Source organism: Hyla sarda, chromosome 2 (genome assembly GCF_029499605.1).
Source record: "Hyla sarda isolate aHylSar1 chromosome 2, aHylSar1.hap1, whole genome shotgun sequence".
NCBI lineage: Eukaryota > Metazoa > Chordata > Amphibia > Anura > Hylidae > Hyla > Hyla sarda.
Window position 1 is genome coordinate 76517865 of NC_079190.1, and position 25615 is coordinate 76543479.

Sequence of the window (25615 nt, forward strand, 5' to 3'; positions counted from 1 at the left end):
ACTTTACGTTTTCCTAATTCATTTCATGTCTCCCTTCTTAAGCCTCTTGTCATCAACAGGTTTTCTCAAAAGAATCTTGCTTCCACGTCTGTCTCTGGCTCTTCTGATGTTTATAAGGTCAAAGAGATTCTTGTCACCAAAATCGTGAGAGGTAAACAATTCTTCCTAGTTGACTGGGAGGGTTATGTCCTGAGGAAAGATCTTGGGAGCCGGAGGAGAATATCCTGGACCATGACCTTCTCAAGAAATTTCTAAACCGCAAAAGGAGAGGGAGACCAAAGGGGGGGGTACTGTCACGCCTTGCGCTCCGGCCGCACACGCTGGCCGTGAGTGCATTGTCCCCCTCTCCCCTGCTGCCAGCGGGGCTTGGATTCGCATCGTGGGACACAAGCGCATGCGAATCCCAGCCCATCACTTACCTCATTCTTCTACTGCCTCCTCTCCTGCTGTTACGCCGAGCACTCCGGGTCCCCGCTCCTCCCCGGAGCGCTCACTACACTCTCGCTCCCACAGCCCCCCGGTCAGATCCACTGACCGGGTGCGCTGCGATACTGCCTCCAGCCGGGATGCGATTCGCGATGCGGGTTGCGCCCGCTCGCGATGCGCACCCCGGCTCCCGTACCTGACTCGCTCTCCGTCGGTCCTGTCCCGGCGCGCGCGGCCCCGCTCCCTAGGGCGCGCGCGCGCCGGGTCTCTGCGATTTAAAGGGCCAGTGCACCAATGATGGTGCCTGGCCCAATCTTCCCAATTACCTTGATTAGTTTCCACCTGTGCACTCCCTACTTATACCTCACTTCCCTTGCACTCCCTTGCCGGATCTTGTTGCCATTGTGCCAGTGAAAGCGTTTCCTTGTGTGTTCCTAGCCTGTGTTCCAGACCTCCTGCCGTTGCCCCTGACTACGATCCTTGCTGCCTGCCCCGACCTTCTGCTACGTCCGACCTTGCTTCTGTCTACTCCCTTGTACCGCGCCTATCTTCAGCAGTCAGAGAGGTTGAGCCGTTGCTAGTGGATACGACCTGGTCACTACCGCCGCAGCAAGACCATCCCGCTTTGCGGCGGGCTCTGGTGAAAACCAGTAGTGACTTAGAACCGATCCACTAGCACGGTCCACGCCAATCCCTCTCTGGCACAGAGGATCCACTACCTGCCAGCCGGCATCGTGACAGTAGATCCGGCCATGGATCCCGCTGAAGTTCCTCTGCCAGTTGTCGCCGACCTCACCACGGTGGTCGCCCAGCAGTCACAACAGATAGCGCAACAAGGCCAACAGCTGTCTCAACTGACCGTGATGCTACAGCAGCTACTACCACAGCTTCAGCAATCATCTCCTCCACCAGCTCCTGCACCTCCTCCGCAGCGAGTGGCCGCTTCTGGTCTACGACTATCCTTGCCGGATAAATTTGATGGGGACTCTAAATTCTGCCGTGGCTTTCTTTCCCAATGTTCCCTACACTTGGAGATGATGTCGGACCAGTTTCCTACTGAAAGGTCTAAGGTGGCTTTCGTAGTCAGCCTTCTGTCTGGAAAAGCTCTGTCATGGGCCACACCGCTCTGGGACCGCAATGACCCCGTCACTGCCTCTATACACTCCTTCTTCTCGGAAATTCGAAGTGTCTTTGAGGAACCTGCCCGAGCCTCTTCTGCTGAGACTGCCCTGTTGAACCTGGTCCAGGGTAATTCTTCCGTTGGCGAGTACGCCGTACAATTCCGTACTCTTGCTTCAGAATTATCCTGGAATAATGAGGCCCTCTGCGCGACCTTTAAAAAAGGCCTATCCAGCAACATTAAAGATGTTCTGGCCGCACGAGAAATCCCTGCTAACCTACATGAACTCATTCATCTAGCCACTCGCATTGACATGCGTTTTTCCGAAAGGCGTCAGGAGCTCCGCCAGGATATGGACTTTGTTCGCACGAGGCGTTCTTTCTCCCCGGCTCCTCTCTCCTCTGGTCCCCTGCAATCCGTTCCTGTGCCTCCCGCCGTGGAGGCTATGCAGGTCGACCGGTCTCGCCTGACACCTCAAGAGAGGACACGACGCCGCATGGAGAATCTCTGCCTGTACTGTGCCAGTACCGAACACTTCCTGAAGGATTGTCCTATCCGTCCTCCGCGCCCGGAAAGACGTACGCTGACTCCGCACAAAGGTGAGACAGGCCTTGATGTCAACTCTGCTCCTCCACGTCTTACTGTGCCTGTGCGGATATCTGCCTCTGCCTTCTCCTTCTCTACTATGGCCTTCTTGGATTCCGGATCTGCAGGAAATTTTATTTTGGCCTCTCTCGTCAACAGGTTCAACATCCCGGTGACCAGTCTCGCCAGACCCCTCTACATCAATTGTGTAAACAATGAAAGATTGGACTGTACCATACGTTTCCGCACGGAGCCCCTTCTAATGTGCATCGGACCTCATCACGAGAAAATTGAATTTTTGGTCCTCCCCAATTGCACTTCCGAAATTCTCCTTGGACTACCCTGGCTTCAACTCCATTCCCCAACCCTGGATTGGTCCACTGGGGAGATCAAGAGTTGGGGGCCCTCTTGTTTCAAGGACTGCCTAAAACCGGTTCCCAGTACCCCTTGCCGTGTCTCTGTGGTTCCCCCTGTAACCGGTCTCCCTAAGGCCTATATGGACTTTGCGGATGTTTTTTGCAAAAAACAAGCTGAGACTCTACCTCCTCACAGGCCTTATGATTGTCCTATTGACCTCCTCCCGGGCACTACTCCACCCCGGGGCAGAATTTATCCTCTGTCCGCCCCAGAGACTCTTGCTATGTCTGAGTACATCCAGGAAAATTTAAAAAAGGGCTTTATCCGTAAATCCTCCTATCCTGCCGGAGCCGGATTTTTCTTTGTGTCCAAAAAAGATGGCTCTCTACGTCCTTGCATCGACTACCGCGGTCTTAATAAAATCACGGTAAAGAACCGCTACCCCCTACCTCTCATCTCTGAACTCTTTGATCGCCTCCAAGGTGCTCACATCTTTACCAAACTGGACTTAAGAGGTGCTTATAATCTCATCCGCATCAGAGAGGGGGATGAATGGAAAACGGCATTTAACACTAGAGATGGACACTTTGAGTATCTGGTCATGCCCTTTGGCCTGTGCAACGCCCCTGCCGTCTTCCAAGACTTTGTTAATGAAATTTTTCGTGATCTCTTATACTCCTGTGTTGTTGTATATCTGGACGATATCCTGATTTTTTCTGCCAATCTAGAAGAACACCGCCAGCATGTCCGTATGGTTCTTCAGAGACTTCGTGACAATCAACTTTATGCCAAGATAGAGAAATGTCTGTTTGAATGCCAATCTCTTCCTTTCCTAGGATACTTGGTCTCTGGCCAGGGACTACAAATGGATCCAGACAAACTCTCTGCCGTCTTAGATTGGCCACGCCCCTCCGGACTCCGTGCTATTCAACGTTTTTTGGGGTTCGCCAATTATTACAGGCAATTTATTCCACATTTTTCTACCGTTGTGGCTCCTATCGTGGCTTTAACCAAAAAAAATGCCAATCCCAAGTCATGGCCTCCTCAAGCGGAAGACGCCTTTAAACGGCTCAAGTCTGCCTTTTCTTCGGCTCCCGTGCTCTCCAGACCTGACCCATCTAAACCCTTCCTATTGGAGGTTGATGCCTCCTCAGTAGGAGCTGGAGCGGTCCTTCTACAAAAAAATTCTTCCGGGCATGCTGTTACTTGTGGTTTTTTTTCTAGGACCTTCTCTCCGGCGGAGAGGAACTACTCCATCGGGGATCGAGAGCTTCTAGCCATTAAATTAGCACTTGAGGAATGGAGGCATCTGCTGGAGGGATCAAGATTTCCAGTTATTATTTACACCGATCACAAGAACCTCTCCTATCTCCAGTCTGCCCAACGGCTGAATCCTCGCCAGGCCAGGTGGTCTCTGTTCTTTGCCCGATTTAATTTTGAAATTCACTTTCGGCCTGCCGATAAGAACATTAGGGCCGATGCTCTTTCCCGTTCCTCGGATGCCTCGGAAGTTGAACTCTCTCCGCAACACATCATTCCTCCTGACTGCCTGATTTCCACTTCTCCAGCCTCCATCAGGCAAACTCCTCCAGGAAAGACCTTCGTCTCTCCACGCCAACGCCTCGGAATCCTCAAATGGGGTCACTCCTCCCATCTCGCAGGTCATGCGGGCATCAAGAAATCTGTGCAACTCATCTCTCGCTTCTATTGGTGGCCGACTCTGGAGACGGATGTCGTGGACTTTGTGCGAGCCTGCACTGTCTGTGCCCGGGATAAGACTCCTCGCCAGAAGCCCGCTGGTTTTCTTCATCCCCTGCCTGTCCCCGAACAGCCTTGGTCTCTGATTGGTATGGATTTTATTACAGACTTACCCCCATCCCGTGGCAACACTGTTGTTTGGGTGGTCGTTGATCGATTCTCCAAAATGGCACATTTCATCCCTCTTCCTGGTCTTCCTTCAGCGCTTCATTGGCTAAACAATTTTTTGTACACATTTTTCGTCTTCACGGGTTGCCCACGCAGATTGTCTCGGATAGAGGCGTCCAATTCGTGTCAAAATTCTGGAGGGCTCTCTGTAAACAACTCAAGATTAAATTAAACTTTTCTTCTGCATATCATCCTCAATCCAATGGACAAGTAGAAAGAATTAACCAGGTCTTGGGTGATTATTTACGACATTTTGTTTCCTCCCGCCAGGATGATTGGGCAGATCTTCTACCATGGGCCGAATTCTCGTATAACTTCAGAGTCTCTGAATCTTCCTCCAAATCCCCATTTTTCGTGGTGTACGGCCGCCACCCTCTTCCTCCCCTCCCTACCCCCTTGCCCTCTGGTCTGCCCGCTGTGGATGAAATTTCTCGTGATCTTTCCACCATATGGAAAGAGACCCAAAATTCTCTCTTACAGGCTTCATCACGCATGAAGAAGTTTGCTGATAAGAAAAGAAGAGCTCCCCCCATTTTTTCTCCTGGAGACAAGGTATGGCTCTCCGCTAAATATGTCCGCTTCAGTGTTCCCAGCTACAAATTGGGACCACGCTTTCTTGGTCCTTTCAAAATTTTGCGCCAGATCAATCCTGTCTCTTATAAACTTCTTCTCCCTCCTTCTCTTCGTATTCCTAATGCCTTTCACGTTTCTCTTCTTAAACCACTCATCATCAACCGTTTCTCTCCTAATCTTATCTCTCCCACTCCTGTCTCCGGTTCTTCTGACATCTTTCCTGTAAAGGAGATACTGGCCTCCAAAAAGGTCAGAGGAAAAACCTTCTTTTTGGTTGACTGGGAGGGCTGTGGTCCTGAAGAGAGATCCTGGGAACCTGAGGACAATATCCTGGATAAAAGTCTGGTCCTCAGGTTCTCAGGCTCCAAGAAGAGGGGGAGACCCAAGGGGGGGGGTACTGTTACGCCGAGCACTCCGGGTCCCCGCTCCTCCCCGGAGCGCTCACTACACTCTCGCTCCCGCAGCCCCCCGGTCAGATCCACTGACCGGGTGCGCTGCGATACTGCCTCCAGCCGGGATGCGATTCGCGATGCGGGTTGCGCCCGCTCGCGATGCGCACCCCGGCTCCCGTACCTGACTCGCTCTCCGTCGGTCCTGTCCCGGCGCGCGCGGCCCCGCTCCCTAGGGCGCGCGCGCGCCGGGTCTCTGCGATTTAAAGGGCCAGTGCACCAATGATGGTGCCTGGCCCAATCTTCCCAATTACCTTGATTAGTTTCCACCTGTGCACTCCCTACTTATACCTCACTTCCCTTGCACTCCCTTGCCGGATCTTGTTGCCATTGTGCCAGTGAAAGCGTTTCCTTGTGTGTTCCTAGCCTGTGTTCCAGACCTCCTGCCGTTGCCCCTGACTACGATCCTTGCTGCCTGCCCCGACCTTCTGCTACGTCCGACCTTGCTTCTGTCTACTCCCTTGTACCGCGCCTATCTTCAGCAGTCAGAGAGGTTGAGCCGTTGCTAGTGGATACGACCTGGTCACTACCGCCGCAGCAAGACCATCCCGCTTTGCGGCGGGCTCTGGTGAAAACCAGTAGTGACTTAGAACCGATCCACTAGCACAGTCCACGCCAATCCCTCTCTGGCACAGAGGATCCACTACCTGCCAGCCGGCATCGTGACACCTGCCTCTCAGCTCCGGCATGCGTGTCCCCATCTCTTAGGGCGTGCGCATGCTGGAGCTCTCAAATTGAAAGGGCCAGTATGCCCATAATTATGTAAAACACCTGAGCCTCTTCTATAAGTTCCTGCACCTTACACACTTCCCTGACGGATCTTTGTTGCCTTGTGCCTGAGAGAAAGCATTCCAGAGTGTTGCCTTGCGGTGTTTCTGACGCTTGTTCTGTGACCTGACCTTGTTCCTTTGCCGCCTGCCTACTGACCTCCTGCTACGTCCCTGACTACGCTTCTGTGCCGCCTGCCCTGACCTTCTGCCATCCTGACCACGAGTTGCCGTATCCTACCTGTGCCTCGAATCTCTTCAGCCGCCTGTGTGGATCGAGCCGTGCCAGGGGTAGCGACCTGGGTGCCGACTGCCGCAGTAAGTCCATCGTGCTTTGCAGTGGGCTCTGGTGAAAACCAGCAGCACCTTACAGGGGTGTGTAAATTTTATTAAAAAAATACGGAGCAAAATCTACTTGTCCCTCATGACAATCCCCTTGTCCTGGCCAATTTTCGCTTTTACACAAATTTTTTTCCTCCTCGCCCTATAATAGTCATAAGTACCTACTATAATGATACCTTTACATTTTTCAATAACATATTCTCCGAACCAAAAAAAAATAATTATATAATCAGTGAAGTGAAATTGAAATAGTAAAAGATAATTTAGCAAATTTGGTGATTTTCTTTTCTACACCATTTACATTGTGGTTGAGATAACATGTTGTTTGATACTTTAGGTCGTCTGATTACATCAATGCCAGATTTGTACAGTTTCCGTCATGTTTTACTAATTTAAATAAAATTCAGAACTTTTTCAAATGTTTTAAATTGCCATTTTTTGACCCCTGTAGCTTTTTTTCAAAAAATTTTAGCATACCAGGCTGTATGAGGGCTCATTTTTTGCGCCATGATCTGTTTTTGTATCAGTACCATTTTGGTATTGATCTGACTTTTTAATCGCTTTTTAACTTTTTTTCTGGGATATTATAAAAATTGCAATTCTGTGTTTTTTTTTTTTTTTTTTAATTTACGTCATTTACTGTACGGAATACATAATGTTATATTTTAATAGTTCGTACAATTACGCACGCAGCAATACTAAATATGTTTATTTTTATTATGTTTGTATAGGAAAAGGGGGTGATTTGAACTTTTAACATGGAAGGGGTTAAGGTATGTGTTTTAACCCCTTAAGGACGCAGCTCATTTTCACCTTAAGGACAGAGCAATTTTTTGCAATTCTGACCACTGTCACTTTAAGCATTAATAACTCTAAGATGCTTTTACCGATTATTCTGAGATTGTTTTTTTGTGACATATTCTACTTTATTTTAGTGTAAAATTTTCATCGTTACTTGCATCCTTTCTTGGTGAAAAATGTAGCAATTTTCTAACTTTGAAACTCTCTGCTTGTAAGGAAAATTGATATTCCAAATACATTTTATATTGATTCACAAGTACAATGGGGGACATTTACTAATCTAGTCTATTCTGGGTATGCTTATAGACCAGCGTATGTGGTAGTCTCCTGTCTATTGTGCTCCTAATTTATCAAAGGTCTCACAGCCCTTGATAAATTCTGTGCTCAGACTTCAGGGTCTACAGCTTAAACTGCATTTAGACCTGCTCCAACATGGTCTGACATTTCAGCGTATTTTGGGCAGATGCGACTTGTCGCACAAAAGTCGCACTTGATAAATTCAGCACCAATGCATTTTCCAATGCAATTCCGTCTAAAATAGACTTGCATGCATCATGTTCTAAAAATCCTCTAGAGCAAAAGTCGCAGAAAAGTCGCACATATTTAGACTGCGACTTTCTGTGCGACAAATTTAAACATGAAAAACCAGTCTAAATCATTTGATAAATGTCCCCCAATATGTCTACTTTATGTTGGCATCATAAAATGGACATATTTTTACTTTTTGAAGACATTAGAGGGCTTCAAAGTATAGCAGCAATTTTTTTAAAAATTTTCATGAAAATTGCAAAATCTGAAGGGACAGATGTTACAGAACTACAACTCCCAGCATGCCTGGGCAGTCTAGGCATGCTGAGAGTTGTAGTTTTGCAACATCTGGAGGGCTACCGTTTGGGCACCACTGTAATAGTCTGGGCATGCTGGGAGTTGCAGTTTGGCAACCACTAGGAAGGCAGCAGCAAAGATCGCTTTACTGTCACCTCCCTTGATGCTCCACACCGTCGCCTCCCTACCTGCGCCGCTGATCTCCGCTGATGCCACCGATGATCGCCGGTCCCCACCGCATCTTCTTCTCAGGTACCGGCCGCCATCTTCTCCCCCCGTTCTGCCCGACATCCAGGGGTGGGCAGAGTGGGGGGTTTCCATGGCAACCCCCTGTCTTCAACTGCCATTGGTCAGCAGTCTTTGCTGACTAATGGCAGGGGATAGGAGGAGGCACCACTGCAATCTCGCTCCTATCCCTTAGGATGATTGGGGGTGTCACTGACAGCTCCGATCATCCCTATTTTCCGGGCGATCGGGTCACCAGACACCTGGTCAGCCCGGTATAGCAGAAAATCGCATGTCTGAATTGATATGCGATTTTCTCCAATTGCCGACATGGGGGGGGGGGGCTGGGTTGGGGTCTCAGGACCCCCCTCGGCGATGTGCAGGGATGCCTGCTGAATGATTTCAGCAGGAATCCCGGTCCGGTCCCCAACCGGCTGGCAGCGGGGACCGGAATTCCCACGGGCGTAACCATATGCCCTACGTCCTTAAGGACTCAGGATGCAGGGCGTATGCATACGTCCTGCGTCCTGAACAGGTTAAGCGTTTATAAAAAAAAATGTCTTTTTTACACGACTTTTATAAGTCTTTTAGGAGGAATCATTAGATTCCTCATACAGATCAATAGAGTTCTATTGAACTCCATTGATCTGTGTGCTCTCCGATCCATGGATAGAGCCTAGTCCAGCCAGGCTCTATCAATGACAGAGCCACAGGACACTAGGGAAGCAGAGGCAAGCCCTCCAGTTACCTCTATAGTGGATCTCCCAACCGCGATCCCGCTGTGGAGGGGCGATCCACCTCCCTAGCCCACCAGGGAGCATTCACATGTCCCTCTAGGTGCCGCTGTCAGCTTTGAGTGCAGCGATCTAAAGGGTCAATAGCCATCCATGCGATCACTGTTTTCAGTAGCCGGGGGCTGCAGAGTATGGAGCGGGCAGGAGTCGGGAGCCCGCTCCATACAGACTGCTGAGCGCTGCCATGCTTGTCAGGTCCAGTCCTGCTTGCCCGAAGCAGGGCTAAGGGCCAGAAAAATTCACCTGCCCGGTGCCCAGAACTGCATGTCCCGGGCGTCGGGCAATAGGAATTCCACATCCCTGACCTTAGACTCCGCTCCATGGTATGCTCTGAGTCATCTGCCACACAGGTCCAACGGATCCACTACCACAAGTGTTCCTGTCTACTGAACCGTGAGTGTTACAGTTTATAGCAGTACTAGTACAGGTAGCGGCAACAGCAGCCAGGTGTCGTGTGGTAATAGTGGCAGCCATCCCAAGTTCTCACTGCCTGAGAGAGGTTATGTGGTTTCACAGGATGATGTTAGTGTAATATATCTGTTATATGACTTCTGAGGAGGAAGACTCTGACAATATGACGGTGAGCCCCCGGTCAGTGGATTCCTTGGTGTCTACACTCACATGGGGAAGTGGAAAGGTCCATCCTAGATGCTATGCTTCTTCATCTCTGGCCTTGCCGCCCCCCCCCCCCCCCCCCCACACACACACACACACACACACACTGAAGGATAGCACTAGCTATGAGGAGGAGTTGTGTGGGGACAGTCAAGCTTTGGAGTGTGTTGGTGAGGTGGTGGAGGTAGAATCAGTGGTCGAGCCCAGCACAAGCGGGGCTGGTGGTTGTAGGCGTGGTGGGCATACTGTAAGGCTTCAAGGTGGATATGCTGAGGGGGAGCAAGGAGTCCAAGAAGTCCATGCAGAAAGGAGTGGCGTGGACGATGAGGAGTTTGATGATGACAATGATGTGGTCCTGGACGTTTGAACTACTTGGGCATGAGCTGACCAGTTCAGAGCAGGATGGTAGTGACAGTGTCAGCAAAGAAGAGCGGCTGAGGTAGGGGAAGAAAACCTGTGAAACGTAACAGGCATAGGGCTGCTGGTCTGATGAGTTCAGGTGACAGCGACGCTGCTGCTATATGGTGTAGTCTCTGTCCAATATTCTGATGTGTGGAACTTTTGATGCAATTGTGGGGTGCACTTAAAAGATTCTGGGCAGCCCGCTTGATCGAATAGTATGGGTGTCACTAAGAGGTTGTAAGCCAGCAAGGTGCACTACACGTTATCATGTTACTGGCACCCTGTATATTGCCTTATCTGTGTGCAACTATAATACTAAGCAATTACCCCCCTCATGAATAGGAGGCATGTGAGTGGCTGTCCATCAGTATTTTGCCCCTGTGCAAGCTCCCCTTGTTGCTTATCTGCATCATAATGGGAATAGGTGCCTAGCCTGCCCTTGTATCAGTAACCAGTAAGTGGCCTTTTTCCTGAGATTTTTTGAGTGATTTATGTACCTTTTTTTCTGTGAACTTCTTTTTGGGACATAATACTGTAATATTATATCAGGGTGTCTGACCATGTCATTTTCTTAAGAATTTTATCATGATTTTTTGTGATTTATAAGGTGCTCACATTTTTGTTTATTCATTTGTATGCAGTCACGAGAGCGCCAGGGCCAGGTATACATTGAGTTCTATTTTTACTTTGTTTTACATCTGGTTTGTTTTTTTCCCGACTTACTTTATATTAGGCGAGGGGACGCCAGTGTGGTTGAGGTGACCCTGTTAAGGAGGTGGGTCCCTCAAAAGGCAGGGACAGCTGGTGAGGGTGGTTTGGGGGTAGAGAGCACTGTTCCCTTTTCTTTTGAAATGACTTGTTTAAGGGTCTAGTCACACGTACAGTATTCTGCACAGATTAGATGCGCAGGATTTCTAGCTGTATTCAGTCATTCAGTTTACATTAAAATCTGCAGCAAAAAAAACTAGAATATTAAAAGTTAATGCAAGCCAAAAAGAGAAACAGAAAATGAGGGAGCACTTACGAGTCGGAGTCTTTATGCAGGTGAAGACTTTGTCTTTATTAAGGTACAGGCATATTCTCCTATAGCCAGACGCCAAGGGGAACGACGAGGTGCGTGAACAGCTGCTTTTGCACCGAAAACCAGCGCTTCTTCAGACTAAGGCGTCCCTTGGCATCTGGCTATAGGACAATATGCCTGCACCTTAATAAAGACAAAGTCTTCACCTGCATAAAGACTACGACTCATAAGTGCTCCCTCATTTTCTGTTTCTCTTTTTGGCTTGCATTGCTTATCTGTTAGAGGTGGAAGCACAGAAGGGAGGAGGACGCTACGTGTTCTCGGGAGTCACCGGCTGAATTGTGCACGCATCAACCCCATTAACCCTGATTACCGCAGCGGTATCTGTTCTTTACATACATATTAAAAGTTAAGTTATCGTTAAGACCAGAGGTTTAGTTTTGTCGGTGATTATGAACCACTTTTCCACCTTACCTGATGCAGAGAATGTGGCAATATGTTGTCTCTGCAAACAGAAAGTAAGCCGTGGTCAGGGTCAGAGTTTAGGAACTATGTCTTTATGCAGGCATGTGGAGTGTCACCACAAGGCCACATGGGACAGTCAAGACGCCACACAACGTGAAGAAAACGCTGCTGCTGCTACTGATGATCCTCCAGATCCCCCCCAACTGTCTAACAGCCAGGTCTCTTCCACAGGCAGCACATTTTTGGAATTTGCCTCATCTGTGTTGTGCCCTCCTCCTACCCGATCCTATCAGCTATCCATTGGGGAATCCATGTCCTGCAGACAACAGTATTCTCCCAGTCACCCTCTTGTAGTGCACCTAAATTCGTACCTGGCCATATTGTTGGTGGTGCAGGCCCTCCCATACCATCTTGTTGACTTCACGGCCTTCAGGCAACTAACACCTAGTCAAAATTATTTTGCACAATCATGTGGCGGAGAGGGTGGGCCACTCCATGAACTTGTCTGTGTGCAATGCTACAGTTGAAATGTGGAGTAATAGCTACGGCCAGGGGCAATACATGGCCAAACAATAGTTTTGCTCTCTTGCTGTGGACTAAGTGTGATATCCCAGCCAGGCTTGGGCCACCTGCCTGGGGCATACATGGCCAAAAAAATAGTTTTGCTCTCTTGCTGTGGTCTCAGTGTGATTCAAATTGATGTTTTTTTGGAAACCTGCTACTATCAGCCAGGTCTGAGCCGCCTGGCTGGGGCAAAATTCTAATTGATTTTAAAGGTTTTTCAACCTGCTACTGTATGCAGATTACTACAACTCCATCAAGTAAACCACTGTGTGACATGGTGAAGGTTACTATTGCAACCTCCCTCCCTCCAGCCAGGCCTGTGTCATTTGAATGGTTTCTCAACCTGCTGCTGTATGCAAGGTACTACAACTTACTCCAATCAACCACTGTGGCATGCTGAAGGTTGTTGTTGCAACCTCCCTGCAGCCAGCCAGGCCTGGGTCACCTGGCTGGCCAAATTCAAATTGATTTTAAAGGTGTCTCAACCTCCTGCTTGATGCAGATTACTACAACTTTCTTCAGTATGACATGTTCTGCTGGTAGGTTCAGCCAGGTCTACGCATACACAACCCATGCGTGTCAGCATCACCAGTCCAGGAAACATATAATTGAATTTTAATTTCAAAATTAAAAAACTTCATTGAAACATTTTGAAATTTAATTTTAAAACCACCACCTTTCTGCTACCACCAGTCTGGCATCTCCTGCTGTATGCTATTGACATAAGTCCGCCATCTCATGCTGTACCCTAGTAACATCAGTCAGCAACTACCTGCTGTATGCTGGCTACTACTAGTAACACCAATCCACCATTACCCTACTTCCAGCCAGGCTTACACAAACACAAACCATCATCCACAAAAAAAAAACACAATTTTTGGCATGCTTGGAAAAAGCCACTGCATTTCCCAGGCCTCCGTGTCCATATTAACACTGGCAGACATCTACCGACAACCAGGGATATGCCACTTTATTTTGGTGTGAATAAGCCTTAAAAATTGGCGAGCTATAATAGTTACCATGGGTTACCACATGTTGCCATAACTGAGCCTTAAAAACTACTTGAATACATTCCTAACAGTGTTAGACCGGGATTTAGAGCTGTTAGGCAGTGCTATAAACATGTTTAGGGGCCTATTTCATTGCCAATTCGAGTCGAACCGAGCCAAACCGCAAAGTTCAGCGAGTATGGCGAACCGTACTTTTCAAAATTTCGGTCAACTGCAGCGGTAAGTAAGACAGCTGTGAGGCCCCCACGAGAGTGAGTCCTTAGGCGGCCACCCTAACTCGTCTAAAAAGAGAGTCACCTCTGTTTTCACCTTGCTCTAGCAATTGGTGGGGATCTAAACACCCAGACCCACACTGATAAAAACTTGTTGAAGTGTAAACTTTAAATTGTATAACACAATAAACTATGTTGTATATTTTACAACAGGAGTGGTGCATGGTTAGAAGGAAGGATTTGGGTTTTTCCCAGAAACAGCACCACTGCTGTCCATGGGTTGTCTGTTATTCCAGCTCAACCACTAATTAATTCATATTAACTATCTATTAACTAACTCATTCAACTATGCTCCATAAGGCTATGTTCACACATATAGTTTTTTTTTTTTATCTTGATGAAAACAGTAAACAATCACACAATTTTGGTGCTAGCTGCAGATATGCGGTTGTTTGACCTTTTCACTGGCGTGGCATGGCCTGACAAAGGGGGCATCTCAGTTTACACTTGAAAAACATCGTAAGCTGCTGTAGAAATTTCTGCTAGTTCAAATCTAACGAAGACTTCAGCATGGTCGCTAGCGTTTTTTGGATTGATGTAGAGTCCACCACCTCTACATAATTCCAGCGAGTCTGTGTGCTGGTGCGGAAGCCTCTGGACCGGGAGAGCCTTCATAACTACCTTCCATTGTACACTGCTCAAAAAAATAAAGGAAACGCTAAGATAACACATCCTAGATCTGAATGAATGAACTAATCGTATGAAATATCTTTGTCTTTGCATAGTTGAATGCGCTGACAACAAAATCACACAAAAATTGTCAATGGAAATCAAATGTTTCAACCAATGGAGATCTGGATATGGAGTCACACTCAAAGTGGAAAACCCCACTACAGGCTGATCCAACTTTGATGTAATGTCCTTAAAGCAAGTCAAAATGGGGCTCAGTAGTGTGTGTGGCCTCCACATGCCGATATGACCTCCCTACAACGCCTGGGCATGCTCCTGATGAGGTGGCGGATGGTCTCCTGAGGGATGTCCTCCAAGACCTGGAATAAAGCATCCTGGAATAAAGAATGATGTCCCAGATATGCTCAATCAGATTCAGGTTTGGGGAATGGGCGGGACAGTCCATAGCATCAATGCCTTCCTCTTGCAGGAACTGCTGATACACTCCAGTCACATGAGGTCTAGCATTGTCTTGCATTAGGAGGAGCCCAGGGTTACCAGCATATGGTCTCACAAGGGGTCTGAGGATCTCATCTCAGTACCTAATAGCAGTCAGGCTACCTCTGGAAGTACATGGAGGGCTGTGTGGCCCCCCAAAGAAATGTCACTCTGCACCATTACTGACCCACCGACAAACTGGTCATGCTGGAGGATGTTGCAGGCAGCAGAACATTCTCCAGACTCTGTCACATCTGTCGCATGTGGTCAGTGTGAACCTGCTTTCATCTGTGAATAGCACAGGGCTCCAGTGGCAAATTTTCCAATCTTGGTGTTCTCTGGCAAATGCCAAACGTCCTGTACTGTGTTGGGCTGTAAGCACAACCCCCACCTGTGGACGTCGGGCCCTCATACCACCCTCATGGAGTCTGTTTCTGATCGTTTCAGTGGACACATGCACATCTCTGGCCTGCAGGAAGTCATTTTGCAGGGCTCTGGCAGTGCTCCAGAACCGCTACCTCTTGCAGGTGGAAGTAGTGGTCCTGCTGCTGGGTTGTTGCCCTCCTACAGCTTCCTCCACATCTCCTGATGTACTGACCTCTCTCCTAGTAGCGCTGGGACACTACGCTGACAGACACAGCAAACCTGAGCCACTTGTGTGGGTTGTAGACTCCATCTCATGCTACCTCTAGAGTGAAAGCACTGCCAGCATTCAAAAGTGACCAAAACATCAGCCAGGAAGCATAGGAACTGAGAAGTGGTCTGTGGTCACCACCTGCAGAATCCCTCCTTTATTGGGGGTGTCTTGCTAAGTGCCTATAATTTCCACCTGTTGTCTGTTCCATTTGCACAACAGCATGCAAAATTGATTATCAATCAGTGTTGCTTCCTGAGTGGACAGTGTGATTTCACAGAAATGTGACAGACTTGGAGTTACATTGTGTTGTTTATGTGTTCCCTTTATTTTTTTTTAACAGTGTATTTTGGTCAATATTTCGGTCTATATTTTTTAGCCAAAACCAGAAGTAAAATCAACAGAGGAAAACTATAATGATAATCCAGTTCTGTGTTTTGGACCCACTCTTAGTTTTGGTTATAAATGACTAAAATACAGACAAAATTATTGACCAAAATATTGGACCTCATTTAGGGTAGGGTCACATGTGCCCTATTTGCTGCTGCATATTTTCCTGCCAACTAAAGTCAAAGGGAAGCAAAATCAGCTGCAGAAAATATGCAGAAAAATACAGCACATGTGACCCTACCCTTACCCTAGGCTTTCCGAGTAGATTATTATTATTTTTTTTGTGTGGCATGTGTCCAAAAAACCCCACTAACTCTCCCCAGAAAACTGTACAAAGGAGGCTTGGACATCAGCGAAAATGGGCGTGTCTAAAAGAAAAAGAAAAAAGAAAAAACTACATTTTCAAAAGAAACCTACAAATTTACTATTGTGTTTCCATATAAAATGTGGAGGATTTGAGCTCTGAAAAAACCTGACAGCTCAGAACATGTGTAAAAAGAGGAAAAGTAGGGAAAACGACCAAATACAAGAAACAATAGTAAATACCATGGAAAAATACTTATCAAAAATAAAATCCCACAAAGAAAACTCCACTCCACTCTTAGTAAATGAGGGCCATTGTGTGTGAACATAGCCTCAGGGTGCTTACATACCTTTTCTGTATCGCCCAAGGATTATATATGTAATAGTTTGAGCTTGATATACTTTTCCCAAAAACTATGTTCATAATGAACTGAATTAGATGTTAAAGGGGTATTCCAGTGAAAAACTATTTTTTTCATATCAATTGGCTCTAGAAAGTTAAACAGATTTGTAAATTACTAATATTAATAAATCTTAATCCTACCAGTACTTATTAGCTGCTGAAGTTGAGTTGTTCTTTTCTGTCTGACAACAGTGCTCTCTGCTGACACCTCTGTCTGTGTCAGGAACTGTCTAAAGTAGGAGCAAATCCCCATAGCAAACCTCTCCTGCTCTGGACAGTTCCTGAGACAGACAGAGGTGTCAGCAGAGAGCACTGTGGTCAGACAGAAAAGAACAACTCAACTTCAGCAGCTGATAAGTACTGGTAGGATTAAGATTTTTCAATAGAGGTAATTTACAAATCTGTTTAACTTTCGCGTCGGTCCCGGCGCTCATCAACGGCCGGGACCCGTGGCTAATACCACACATCGCCGATCGCGGCGATGTGCAGTATTAACCCTTTAGAAGCGGCGGTCAAAGCTGACCGCCGCTTCTAAAGTGAAAGTGACAGTGACCCGGCTCAGTCGGGCTGTTCGGGAAATGTGATGAAATTGCGGTGAAATCGCGGTGTCCCGAACAGCTTGCAGAACACCGGGAGGGCCCTTACCTGTCTCCTCGGTGTCCGATCGGCGAGTGACTGCTCCGTGCCTGAGATCTAGGCAGGAGCAGTCAAGCGCCGATAACGCTGATCACAGGCGTGTTAATACATGCCAGTGATCAGCATGAGAGATCAGTGTGTGCAGTGTTATAGGTCCCTATGGGACCTATAACACTGCAAAAAGAAAGTAAAAAAAAAGTGCTAATGAAGGTCATTTAACCCCCTTCCCTAATAAAAGTTTGAATCACCCCCCTTTTCCCATAAAAAAAATAAAACAGTGTAAAAAAAAATAAAATAAATAAACATATGTGGTATCGCCGCGTGCGTAAATGTCCGAACTATAAAAATATATCATTAATTAAACCGCACGGTCAATGGCGTACGGTCACTTTTTATACCATTAAAAAATGAATAAAAAGTGATCAAAAAGTCCGATCAAAACAAAAATCATACCAATAAAAACTTCAGATCACAGCGCAAAAAATGAGCCCTCATACCGCCCTGTACGTGGAAAAATAAAAAAGTTATAGGGGTCAGAAGATGACATTTTTAAACGTATAAATTTTCCTGCATGTAGTTATGATTTTTCCAGAAGTGCGACAAAATCAAACCTATATAAGTAGGGGATCACTTTAACTGTGTGGACCTACAGAATAATGATAAGGTGTCATTTTTACCGAAATATGCACTGCGTAGAAACGGAAGCCCCCAAACGTTACAAAATGGCGTTTTTTCTTCGATTTTGTCACACAATGATTTTTTTTCCCGTTTCGCTGTGAATTTTTGGGTAAAATGACTAATGTCACTGCAAAGTAGAATTGGTGACGCAAAAAATAAGCCATAATATGGATTTTTAGGTGGAAAATTGAAAGGGTTATGATTTTTAAAAGGTGAGGAGGAAAAAACCCTGAGTCCTTAAGGGGTTAAAGGGGTACTCCGGTGGAAAACATTTTTTTTGTTTGTTTGTTTTAAATCAACTGGTGCCAGAAAGTTAAACAGATTTTTAAATTACTTGTATTAAAAATTCTTAATCTGTATACTATAGAGGAAATTATTTTCTTTTTGGATTTCTTTTCTGTCACAACCTCAGTGCTCTTTGCTGACACCTCTGTCCATGTCAGGAACTGTCCAGAGCAGGAGAAAATCCCCATAGCAAACATATGCTGCTCTGGACAATTCCTGACATGGACAGAGGTGTCAGCAGAGAGCACTGTGGTCCTGACAGAAAAGAAATCCAAAAAGAAAAGAATTTCCTCTGTAGTATACAGCCGCTAATAAGTACTGGAAGAATTAAAGGGATATTCCAGGAAAAAACTTTTTTTTTTTTTATATCAACTGGCTCCAGAAAGTTAAACAGATTTGTAAATTACTTCTATTAAAAAATCTTAATCCTTTCAATAATTATCAGCTGCTGAAGTTGAGTTGTTTTCTGGCTGCCAACAGTGCTCTCTGCTGACATCTCTGCTTGTCTCGGGAACTGCACAGAGTAGAAGAGGTTTGCTATGGGGATTTGCTTCTAAACTGGGCGGTTCCCGAGACACGTGGCATCAGAGAGCCCTTAGACAGAAAAGAACAACTCAACTTCAGCAGCTCATAAGTACTGAAAGGATTAAGATTTTTTAATAGAAGTAATTTACAAATCTGTTTAACTTTCTGGAGCCAGTTGATATATAAAAAAGGTTTTTCCTGGAATACCCCTTTAAGATTTTTAATAGAAGTAATTAACAAATCTGTTTAACTTTCTTGCATCAGTTGATTAAAAAAAAGTTTTTCACCAGAGTGCCCCTTTAAATTCCATATATTATACTAAGCAGAACAATCTAAAAACATCCACAAACATTATGGACATGTCAGCAAGACAGCTTGGACGTAATATCCATCCAGATGATTCTACTGGGTACATCCAGGACCTTAGCATCTTACTGGTCATTTTCAGGATGTACTTGAAAGATAAGTCAAACGCACCTATCAAAATTCAGTAAAAGGTCTAGCTAATCCTGATGTATATTAGGTGGACATGTTCCACAACAAACATGGAAAGCCTCCATAGCAATGTGTTAACTTGCATGGTTGATTAAATAACTTGGCTGTACAAGCCACAGGAGAACACTCATAACTACTACAGCACTTGAAACAAGTAGTAAACATGTCACCGTTTTTCTCACTAAATATTTTTAAAGGTGCTATTGACATGAATATTTTTGTCCATACATACAAAGGCATGACATAAATAAGCTCAGAAATTAAGTTATGTGTAACAATGTGAAATGACATAGGGTATAAGTATTTTACACAAAGGGTGGTGCACAAAGACATGGAAAGCCAAGACAACAGCTGACATTTATCAGTATTTAAACAGCAATCCAGATAGAAAAGTGAATAAAGACTTTCTGGGATGAACTGGGAGCCAAACAGTTGTCATTCAGGGGGAGAGAGAGAAAGAGAGAGACAAATAACTACTAAAACAATGTGGGCTAGAGCAAAGACTGAAAACTCCAGGGACGCTAATTTATATCTAACCTCTGTTTCACTGCTCGTGGCTTGTAGCCAGGCTACAACCTACCTAATAACACGGCTCTTGGACGATTCTTCTATTCTCCGCACCAGTCCTGTAATATTCTGATGAAGGTCCTGGCAGGGCCGAAACATAAATTTATTTAAGGACTGTATAAATAAAACTCTTTGCATCATATATTGGAGTGCCAAGTTTTCTTGAACAAGTATTAAAGGATTGGGATTCCTACTTGAGCATCAGCTGTGAGGGAGTGACATATTTTCTTCACATAACCTCTGTTTCAGCCATTCCTCTTGGATATCTTGTTAAAGAGACTGTGCCTGTTCAAAATGTGCAAGATTTTTTTTTGCCAAGACTGTTTTATGTTCCCTGCTATTCAAGCAACACGAAGGGTACTTCACATACCATCAAGATGGACAATACCCAGGGTGTGACCTGGGGGAATCATTACTACCAACACCTAGTGTGAAGCCCCTTCCCACCGTGGAAGCCCTCCTGCCATTGTGACCAGAGCTACCTTAGACATTACCGGTGTAGGACAACAGGTCACAGTCAGAGGCATACCTACTGTTACGCCGAGCGCTCCGGGTCCCCGCTCCTCCCCGGAGCGCTTGCAGCGTTTTCCTGTTCACAGCGCCCCGGTCAGACTCGCTGACCGGGAGCGCTGCGATAATGTCCCTAGCCGGGATGCAATCCGCGATGCGGGACGCGCCCGCTCGCGATTCGCATCCCGGTCCGCTTACCAGACTCGTTCCCCGTCTGTTCTGTCCCGGCGCGCGTGGCCCCGCTCCCTAGGCGGCTCTGCGCGATTTAAAGGGTCGGTGCGCCACTGATTGGCGCCTGGTTCTAATTAGTGTGTTCACCTGCGCACTTCCCTATATACCGTAACCTCACTTCCCCTTCCCTTCCTTGCCGGATCTTGTTGCCATTGTGCCAGTGAAAGCGTTCCTTGTATGTCCCAAGCCAGTGTTCCAGACCTCTTGCCGTTGCCTCTGACTACGATCCTTGCTGCCTGCCCTGACCTTCTGCTACGTCCGACCTTGCTCTTGCCTAATCCCTTGTACCGCGCCTATCTCAGCAGTCAGAGAGGTTGAGCCGTTGCCGGTGGATACGACCTGTTTGCTACCACCGCTGCAAGACCATCCTGCTTTGCAGCGGGCTCTGGTGAATACCAGTAGCAAATTAGAACCGGTCCGCCGGCACGGTCCACGCCAATCCCTCTCTGACACAGAGGATCCACCTCCAGCCTACCGAATCCTGACAGTAGATCCGGCCATGGATGCCGCTGAGGTCCCACTGCCAGTTGTCGCTGACCTTACCACGGTGGTCGCCCAGCAGGCACAACAGATAGCGCAACAAGGCCATCAGCTGTCTCAACTGACTGTTATGCTACAGCAGCTTCTACCACAGCTTCAGCAACCATCTCCTCCGCCAGCTCCTGCACCTCCTCCGCAGCGAGTGGCCGCATCCAGCCTCCGTTTATCTTTGCCGGACAAGTTCGATGGGGACTCTAGACTTTGCCGTGGTTTTCTCTCGCAATGTTCCCTGCATTTGGAGATGATGTCGGACCAATTTCCAACTGAACGGTCGAAGGTGGCTTTCGTGCTTAGTCTCCTGTCTGGGAAGGCCCTGTCATGGGCCACACCGCTCTGGGACCGCTATGATCCTGTCACTGCCTCCGTACAGTCCTTCTTCGCTGAGATTCGAAGTGTCTTCGAGGAACCAGCCCGAGCTTCTTCTGCCGAGACTGCCCTGCTGAACCTGGTCCAGGGTAATTCTTCAGTAGGCGAGTACGCCATCCAATTTCGTACCCTCTCCTCCGAATTATCTTGGAATAACGAGGCCCTCTGCGCGACCTTCAAAAAAGGCCTATCCCGTAACATCAAAGATGTGCTGGCCGCACGAGAAATCCCTGCCAACCTGCATGAACTTATTCATTTGGCCACCCGCATTGACATGCGCTTTTCCGAAAGACGCCAGGAGCTCCATCAGGATATGGACTTTGTTCGCACTAGGCGGTTTCTCTCCCCGGCTCCTCTCTTCTCTGGTCCGCTGCAATCTGTTCCTGTCCCTTCCGCCGTGGAGGCTATGCAAGTAGACCGGTCTCGCCTGACACCACAAGAGAGGACACGCCGCCACAATGAGAACCTATGCCTGTACTGTGCCAGTACCGAACACTTCCTGAAGGATTGTCCTATCCGTCCTCCACGTCAGGAAAGACGCAACTCCGATCCCGCACAAAGGTGAGACAGGTCTAGGTGTGAACTCTGCTTCTCCATGTCTTACTGTGCCTGGGCAGATTTCTTCTTCTAACTCCTCCTTCTCAGCTGTGGCCTTCTTGGATTCTGGATCTGCAGGAAATTTTATTTTGGCCTCTTTCGTTAACAGGTTCAACATTCCAGTGACCAGTCTCGCCAGACCTCTCTACATCGCTTCAGTTAATGGTGAAAGATTGGACTGTACTGTGCGTTACCGGACTATGACGATGTTTTTTGCAAAAAACAAGCAGAGCCTTTGCCTCCTCACAGGCCTTATGACTGCCCTATTGATCTCCTTCCTGGTACTACTCCACCTCGGGGCATCATCTATCAGCTCCTGAAACACAAGCAATGTCGGATTACATCCAAGAAAATTTAAAAAGGGGATTCATCCGCAAGTCTTCCTCCCCTGCCGGAGTGGGGTTCTTCTTTGTCTCCAAAAAAGACGGTTCCTTACGGCCATGCATTGATTACCGCGGTCTTAATAAGATCACTATAAAAAACCGCTATCCCCTGCCTCTTATCTCGGAACTCTTTGACCGCCTACGTGGCGCTAACATCTTCACCAAATTGGATTTAAGAGGTGCATATAATCTCATCCGCATCAGGGAAGGGGATGAGTGGAAGACCGCATTTAATACCAGAGACGGACACTTTGAATATCTGGTTATGCCCTTTGGGCTCTGCAACGCCCCTGCTGTCTTCCAGTACTTTGTAAATGAAATTTTTCGTGATCTGTTATATACCTGTGTTGTGGTTTACTTGGACGACATTTTGATTTTCTCTTCTAACCTCGAAGAACACCACCGTCATGTCCGCCTGGTGCTCCAGAGACTCTGTGACAATCAATTATATGCCAAGATGGAGAAATGTCTCTTTGAATGCCAATCTCTTCCCTTCCTAGCATATTTAGTCTCCGGCCAGGGACTTCAAATGGACCCAGACAAACTGTCAGCCGTGTTAGATTGGCCATGCCCCTCCGGACTCCGAGCTATCCAACGCTTCTTGGGGTTTGCCAATTACTACCGACAATTTATTCCACATTTTTCCACCATTGTGGCCCCAATTGTGGCCCCAACCAAGAAAAACACCAACCCTAAGGCATTCAACCGTCTCAAAACTGCCTTTTCTTCTGCTCCCGTACTTTCCAGACCTGATCCATCTAAACCCTTCTCACTGGAGGTAGACGCCTCCTCGGTGGGAGCCGGAGCTGTACTCCTACAAAAAAACTCTTCTGGACATAACGTTACTTGTGGTTTCTTTTCTAGGACCTTCTCTCCGGCGGAGAAAAATTACTCCATTGGTGATCGAGAACTGCTGGCCATAAAACTAGCCCTCGAGGAATGGAGGCACCTGCTGGAGGGCTCCAAATACCCAATTATCATATACACAGATCACAAGAATCTCTCTTATCTTCAGTCTGCCCAACGGCTGAACCCATGCCAGGCTAGGTGGTCGTTGTTTTTTGCCCGTTTTAACTTTGAGATTCATTTTCGCCCTGCTGACAAGAACATCAGGGCTGACGCCCTCTCTCGTTCCTCTGATGCCTCCGAAATGTGGAAGCCCCCCTGCAACACATTGTTCCTCCTGAGTGTCTGATCTCCTCTTCCCCAGCTTCCATCAGACAAACACCTCCTGGAAAGACTTTCGTCCCTCCACGCCAGCGCCTCAAGATCCTCAGGTGGGGACACTCCTCGCACCTCGCCGGCCATGCTGGCGTCAAAAAGTCCATCCAGCTCATCTCTCGATTTTATTGGTGGTCTACCCTGGAAGCAGATGTTGCTGATTTTGTTCGGGCTTGTACAGTCTGTGGACAAGACTCCTCGCCAGAAGCCTGCCGGCCTCCTTCATCCTCTGCCTGTTCCTGAGCTACCATGGTCTCAGATTACCATGGACTTTATAACGGATCTGCCTTTATCCCATGGCAACACAGTCATTTGGGTGGTCGTTGATCGTTTCTCCAAGATGGCACATTTTATTCCACTTCCAGGTCTTCCTTCTGCGCCACAGTTGGCGAAACTATTTTTTGTGCACATTTTTCGCCTTCACAGGCTTCCCACGCATATCGTCTCGGACAGAGGCGTTCAATTTTGTGTAGAAATTCTGGAGGGCTCTCTGTAATCAACTTAAAATCAAATTAAATTTCTCGTCTTCCTATCATCCCCAATCCAATGGGCAAGTAGAGAGAGTTAACCAGGTTCTTGGTGACTATTTGCGACATTTTGTTTCCTCCCGCCAGGATGATTGGGCCAATCTTCTACCCTGGGCTGAATTCTCGTACAATTTCAAAATCTCTGAATCCTCCGCTAAATCCCCGTTCTTTGTGGTGTACGGCCGTCACCCTCTTCCCCCCCTTCCCCACTCCCACGCCTTCTGGTTTGCCCGCTGTTGATGAGGTTACCCGGGACTTCTCCACCATCTGAAAGAGACTCAAAAATCCCTCATACAGGCCTCATCCCAGATGAAGAAGCATGCCGACAAAAAAAGAACTCCTCCTGTCTTTGTTCCTGGAGACAAAGTGTGGCTCTCCGCCAAGTATATCCGCTTCCGTGTCCCCAGTTATAAACTGGGACCACGTTATCTTGGACCCTTTAAAATCAAGTGCCAAATCAATCCTGTCTCCTACAAACTCCTTCTTCCCCCTTCTCTCCATATTCCTAACGCTTTTCATGTTTCTCTCCTTAAACCGCTTATCCTTAACCGCTTCTCTCCCAAGGTTGTCGCTCCTACTCCTGTCTCCGGGTCCTCAGATGTCTTCTCGGTTAAAGAAATTCTCGCATCTAAGACGGTCAGGTAAAAAAAAAAAATTTCTTGGGAGAATTGCGGCCCTGAGGAGAGGTCATGGGAACCCGAGGATAACATTCTCGACAAGGACCTCATTCACAAATTTTCAGGTTCCAAAAAGAGGGGGAGACCCAAGGGGGGGTACTTTTACGCCGAGCGGTCCGGGTCCCCGCTCCTCCCTGGAGCGCTCGCAGCGTTTTCCTGTTCGCAGCGCCCCGGTTAGAACCGCTGACCGGGAGCGCTGCGATAATGTCCCTAGCCGGGATGCGATCCGCGATGCGGGACGCGCCCGCTCGCGATTCGCATCCCGGTCCGCTTACCAGACTCGTTCCCTGTCTGTTCTGTCCCGGCGCGCGCGGCCCCGCTCCCTAGGGCGCGCGCGCGCCAGCTCTCTGCGATTTAAAGGGCCGGTGCGCCACTGATTGGCGCCTGGTTCTAATTAGTGTGTTCACCTGTGCACTTCCCTATATAACCTCACTTCCCCTTCCCTTCATTGCCGGATCTTGTTGCCATTGTGCCAGTGAAAGCGTTCCTTGTATGTCCCAAGCCAGTGTTCCAGACCTCTGGCCGTTGCCCCTGACTACGATCCTTGCTGCCTGCCCTGACCTTCTGCTACGTCCGACCTTGCTCTTGCCTAATCCCTTGTACCGCGCCTATCTCAGCAGTCAGAGAGGTTGAGCCGTTGCCGGTGGATACGACCTGGTTGCTACCGCCGCTGCAAGACCATCCCGCTTTGCGGCGGGCTCTGGTGAATACCAGTAGCAACTTAGAACCGGTCCGCCGGCACGGTCCACGCCAATCCCTCTCTGACACAGAGGATCCACCTCCAGCCTGCCGAATCCTGACACCTACTGCCCTTTGCACCCATGGCAAGCTTCTGTATCAGCGATCCCCCTCCCCCACACGTGTGCAGCGACACCCTACCGCTGCCCTGTACCATACAGCTAAATAAAATGGCTTAACATCTTTTCTGATTGGCTTTGTCTTATTTCCTTTTTTTTTTCTTCTTCTGGCTCAAACTGCCATGTCGACTTTGTCCAGCCAAA